Source organism: Dendropsophus ebraccatus, chromosome 2 (genome assembly GCF_027789765.1).
Source record: "Dendropsophus ebraccatus isolate aDenEbr1 chromosome 2, aDenEbr1.pat, whole genome shotgun sequence".
In the NCBI taxonomy this organism is placed as follows: Eukaryota; Metazoa; Chordata; class Amphibia; order Anura; family Hylidae; genus Dendropsophus; species Dendropsophus ebraccatus.
The window spans coordinates 103291804-103297803 of NC_091455.1; the positions used below are offsets into that span (position 1 = coordinate 103291804).

Below are 6000 nucleotides of genomic sequence, written 5' to 3' on the forward strand. Positions count from 1 at the left end.
CAGCAGGAACAATGATATCATGTCATCGCACCTGCTGGAGGATCGGTCCCATGGCTCACAGACTGGAGCCAGAAGATGGTGAAGAAGTTGTTGCTTTCCTAAAATAGGTGAGTATGATGTGTTATTTTAATGTTAGAGCACAACAGGCAGCATTATTACTATGGGTGGGGGGCTGTACACAACAGGGGGCATTATTACTATGGGTGGCGGGTGCATAGCAAGGGGCATTATTAGCTGGAGGGTGCATAGCAAGGGGCATTATTACTATGGGTTGGGGTACACATAAGGGCCATTACTGTGGGTGGGGGGCTGTTCAGAACAGGGGATCATTTTTACTATGGGTGAGTGGAGGGACTGAACACAACAAGGGATCATTATTTTTTTTATTTTTTTTAACTTTATTATCATAATTCAAAAATTACATGCTAAATCCACCACAGAGTAACATACATTATAAGAATTTAATTTATATACATATTTCTTTCTTTAATTTTAATTCCTTAGCCGACACCAACCTGGAGAGCCACTTCTTTTCATTAATATATAAAATACAAAAAAAAAAAAAACACCCTTTCCTCCTTTTTAAACCCCATCATAAGAAATAAAAATAAATAAATGCACATACACACATATACCTACATAAACACATACATACACGCACATACACATATATCCATACATACACATCCATTCTCATTAATAATAACAATAATATAAATAAAATAGAGAGAAAGAGAAAAAAAAAATCTATCCAGAAGGAGAGAAATAAATAAATAAATAAATAAATGTTTTTATATAGGGGAAAGAGACAACTTCCAATTGTCTCCCCTGTGTTATGATAGTTGCAGGGTGATTCATGGTGCCTTAATTCGCACCCCCATATTTACTTAAAGAACCAGAGCACAGTGCAATATTTTTAATTATACGGGTCGGCTGAGGGGGGACTAATGTGCATATATCACACCCATCATCCCCCTTAGTGCCCCTACCCCTCACAACATTTATTCCTCAGTTCTTCCCTCTGCCCATCCAAAGAGTAGGGGTAAGGAGAACCGGTATAAGTAGTAGTTAGTCTCTCATACCTTGACACCAACTGGGAGAAAACATCCATAATGCCCCTCCCAATCGGTAATCCTCTTTTATTCATTCATACCTCTGGTATTATTCAGGTTTTTCATTTATTTTCTTACAACCTATACTCAGATTGAGCAGTTAACTCTTCTAATTTCTACTCACAAGAAAATAAATAAGTAAATAAATAAAATAAATAAATAATAAATAAATGAATAAAAATTATGATTAAAAAAAAATTATATACATACATACACCCCCACATATATACACAACTACACATACATACACATATATATATATATATATACACATACATACGCACACATATACACACCTATACACACATACATACACACACATACACACACACACACATCACACACATAAACCTTCATACACACATACATACACACCTTAAAAAAAAAAAAAAAAACACATCCTTCTTCCCTCTTCCTACCTTGGCCCCTACTTTTGGTTCTCCAAATTGGCGGCAGCCATTTACAGCCAAAAACAACAAGAAAGATTTTTACCTTACATTTTAATCATTTACCCTCTGTTCTGTGGTGTAAATAAAATCCCTACTACAACACCCCCCTACCCACCCAGCCCCACCCCATGGGACTGATCAGGAAGCTAACAAACCCAGAAACAGCATATCATAGTTCTGGACTACTAAAACAGCTTCCCTTAGGTTACTGTATTCATACTACCCCAATTGTTTTTTTGCCTGATATTATTCGCTTGATGATACAACCTCTCATATTCCATAATTGTTTTAATTTGGGAATTCCACTTATTTACATGCGGGGGATTAGCATCGGTCCATGCTCTTATGAAAAGATATTTGGCCAAAAACAAGGTTTTCAAAAGGCCAAGTTTTTTGCTTCTGGGCAGATTAATATCCGAATCGTCTCCCAACAAAACCATCTGTGGTGAAAATGGAATATTTAACTCAAATTGTCGACTTATTATTTCCAATATAGTTTCCCAGTATGATTTCAGTTTTGGACACGACCATAACATATGTAAATACTCCACTTTTTCCTCCCCACATCTCCTACAGTTATGCTCTTTGTTTCGATACATCTTGCATAGCCGACCAGGAGTATAATGTAAACGGTAGAGTATGTTAAATTGGACCATTTGATACCCTGCACTTATCCCTACCTTCCCAATATTCCCATACATTTTTTCCCATTGTCTTTCCAACATAGTCCCCAGCTCTTCCATCCATTTTCTTACACTATTATGTTTATTCCCTCCCTGTTTATTCTTAAGCAGTTCCCTATATAGAATAGATAAAGCCTTCTTCCTAAAAGGGTCCGTCTTTATCAATTTAAATATCCCAAATATCTGGGAAATCTGTAGAATCTTATTTTCCTTTAAACTCTCACTTGCATATTTCAGTTGAATATAAGGGAATCTTTCTCTTTGTCCAAATCCATATTCTAACTCCAATTCTTCCCAACACCGTATTTTACCATCCCTAAAATATCGCTAATATATTTTACTCCCTTTTCCTCCAGAATAGATCTGTTGGGGAACTGTCCTAGTTCAATTAAGTTAACAGGGGATCATTATTACTATGGGTAATGGAGGGTGCATAGCAGGAGCAGGGGGGCATTACTACTATTTTGGTGGGGGGACACAGCAGGAGCATTATCAGTATGTGGGGGTGTACAGCAGGGGGCATTATTACTATATGGGGGGCACAACAAGGGACATTATTATTATATAGGGGGATTCATAAAGGTTTACTGTATGGGGGATCCTACACACAGGGGCAACCCACATACAGTACCTACTCACTTTACTGCACATACTAAACAACAGAATTAGTATGGTACGGGGCCATACAGGTAGAAAAAAGGGAAGGAAATTACTAGAAATGTGTGGAGTCTAAGATGTTTGTCTAGCAGGTTCTAAAGAGATGAATTGTAGCTGGAAGAAATCATCATGGTGGCCTGGGCCGGATGGAGAGGAAAAGGAAAAGAGAGCAACTCAGATCAAATAAGACGTCACCTGTGAGTCTGCTCCCCCAACAGAAACACACACATACACGCCTTACTGCTGACCCTACCAGAATTAAGCAAAGTTTATTAGCCTGACATTTGAAAACCATTTCAATTTCTCATGTGGCCCCATGGGAAAATGAATTACCCACCCCTGCTTGAAAGGATCTGCTGCAAACATCTTGGTGCTAGTTACCACAGGACACTTTTAGGTTTTTTTGTGATTCCTCTGCGGCAGTAGGCCAGAGTTGTTTTGGAGAGATTAAGGAAACCTACACAATTTTAGACTGGTGGTTTTAGTGTGATGGCTAACTATAGTTTATGGGGTTAATACACTTAGGGCCCTATTCCACAGTAACGATAATCGGCCGGATCGGCCCCATTTGGCCCGATTCGGCCGATTATCGTTCGGTGAAATAGAGAGAACGATCAGCCAATGATCGTGTCATCGACTGATCGTTCATTTAGGGCCAGACCTAAAATCATTGTTCCCCCACCGCGCATCGCTACGGTTGAATAGCGGTGCGCGGCGGGTGACTGACGATTTGACAAGCAGCATCATCATACATTACCTGTCCATGCTTCTCCGCGCTGTCTTCATCCCCGGGTCCTGCACTCTCTATCTTCTGAATGGCCGGTCAGCTGACGGAGCGCTCAGCCAATCACAGGCCAGGACCGCCGCGGCCTGTGATTGGCTGAGGGTGGCCTGTCAGCTGACCGGCCATTCAGAAGATAGAGCGTGCGGGACTAGGGGATGAAGACAGCGCGGAGGAGAAGACCTGCAGGTAATGTATGCTGCTGCAAGGGCTGCAAAGACATCGGTAACAATGTCCTTGCAGCCCTCGCTCAGCGATCATCGGGCCGTGGAATAGGCCCAATAAACGAGCGGCCATCTAGCAGATCGCTGCTCGTTTACATCGTTGATCCTTGGAATAGGACCCTTAGGGTGCGTTCACACCTACAGGATCGGCAGCAGATCCACAGCAGATTTGATGGTGCAGATTTGATGCTGTGTTCAGTTATTTAAATGAAATCTGCTGCGGATCTGCTGCGGATCCGCAGCAGAAAATCAGCTGCGGATCTGGTAAGTGTGGACGTACCCTTAATGTGTTTATTATGCATGGTATACTGTAGCAATGGTTATCTTAAGTCAATTTAGTATAAAATATTCATATATGATTAGCGTCAGTGGGAAGTAATTGTCTTTTGTTTATATTGCTGACTCTACATTATTTGATCCAATTTCTCCTCCCTAACCTGTAGCTCATAATTTTCAGTCAAGCTTGAGCTTCTCATTTCAGCTAAGTATACAATAAAATGTTTAATTAGCTTTAGGTGGCAACAGACATATAGATTCTCATCAACATTAGCATTTGTCTGAAGGGTGAACTCCGTCCTCCACAGTATACATCAGCTAGTAAAGAGCCCCTCTAACTCTGGACCCAGCCCATCTATGCTTTACACGTTATAAACTATATTGTTAGAGAGTTGTTTAGGAGATCTTCATATCTGACACAAACAGTTTTTCCCAAAAAATATTTGCAAATATTTATAATTTACTATATCAAGATTATAGTCAGTCTGAAGTTTACGCAAATTTGAAACTTGCCAAATATCAGAAAATTATGTCATGGCTTTAAAAGGTAATTGGCAACATGTGAGGTAATAGGAGATGTACCTGTGGAAGTATTTTAAGGCCCACTTGCCTTTGTGCAAGCGGTTATAGCCAAATGAAGCGAGTGACAGCACTACCTTATTGCAACTTATTGTTCTTCACCCAGCTATAATTGGCAAGAGGAAAGAGTCTCAGCACTGAGCCCTGATAAATTTTTACTTTTTGACACACCTGTGTGACATTAAACTTAGACTAAACTAGAATACACTGACATATACTATAGAAATACAGACTATATACCTTCTATATATTATATATCTTCATATACAGTATCTGCAAAACTTTGATAACAAGAGCATACATCAATACAATCTTCATAGGTTTTGGTTACCTATTTATCCAAGCTATTTGCTTGCAGTCCACTTATAACTGAATTATATTGCACAAATTGTCTAAAACTCTATTAAAGGTAACATATTCACCAGAACTAAATAGAGTGAGCGCTTCATAGGAATTCTTTAAAAGGAAAGTCTAATGCATTTGTAATATGAGAAAGATTTATATATCTTCTCGTCGACTTAAGAGTTCATTTATTTGTCATTAAATTCCTAGATATATTGAGAAAGTTCTGTATTTAGAGAGCCTACCTGATTTTATCCAGGTGAGAAAGTTCCCCAGAGTAGGCTTTGTAGTCCTCCTGGTGCCCTGAAGTGCTGGAATAATCTGTAATTGTACATGAGCTTAAGGAACACACCCACTAACATAAGCAAAGGCATGCATGAGTCAGTTCTCCTTCTTTGCAAAAAAAAAAAAAGATAAGTATTGGCAGCATTTGCAAAATAGACTAGGGCTGTGGCTTCATGAGACTGTAGTGCTGCAAAGAGAAACATGCTCCTGAGAAACATGCTCCTGCAAGAATACTTCTGTCTGACAGCAATCTTGTGAAATCCAAAATTCTGAACGCATCAATCGTCTCCTAATAAAATTACAAACTGATTCACGATTGCTTATATATCGAAAGATGCATCATGCAAGGGTATCAAACGGTGATCGACTGGCATACATAAAATGTACTCTCGCTAAAGTGGGGACCCCCCCAATACTCCCCTGCTTTTTTAAATGTAAGCCCTATTAATAAAGCCATTGGTTCAATACCCTGTCAATCTTGTGTTGCCTCTGGTCACAAGAAGCAGCTCTCTTGCCCATTGCTTCAATGATTGAGTCACTAAGTCACTTGAGCGCTTGAAGAACGGGGAGAAATAGAAGATGCCAGTAGACTTCACAAGAGCCAGGTGATTA

The 6000-nt window shown here is 39.5% G+C and overlaps 1 protein-coding gene across 2 annotated transcripts in view; it reads right to left on the reverse strand.

Annotated features, from left to right (window-relative positions):
* LOC138784604 (serpin B5-like) overlaps window positions 1–5455 on the reverse strand; it is a 28313-nt gene extending 22858 nt beyond the window's left edge. For both annotated transcript variants that reach the window (XM_069960223.1, XM_069960222.1), the window contains exon 1: window positions 5349–5455. The gene's annotated coding sequence lies outside the window, so the exon portion shown is untranslated. The remainder of the gene's footprint in view (window positions 1–5348) is intronic.
* Between the last annotated feature and the right edge of the window lie 545 nt (window positions 5456–6000).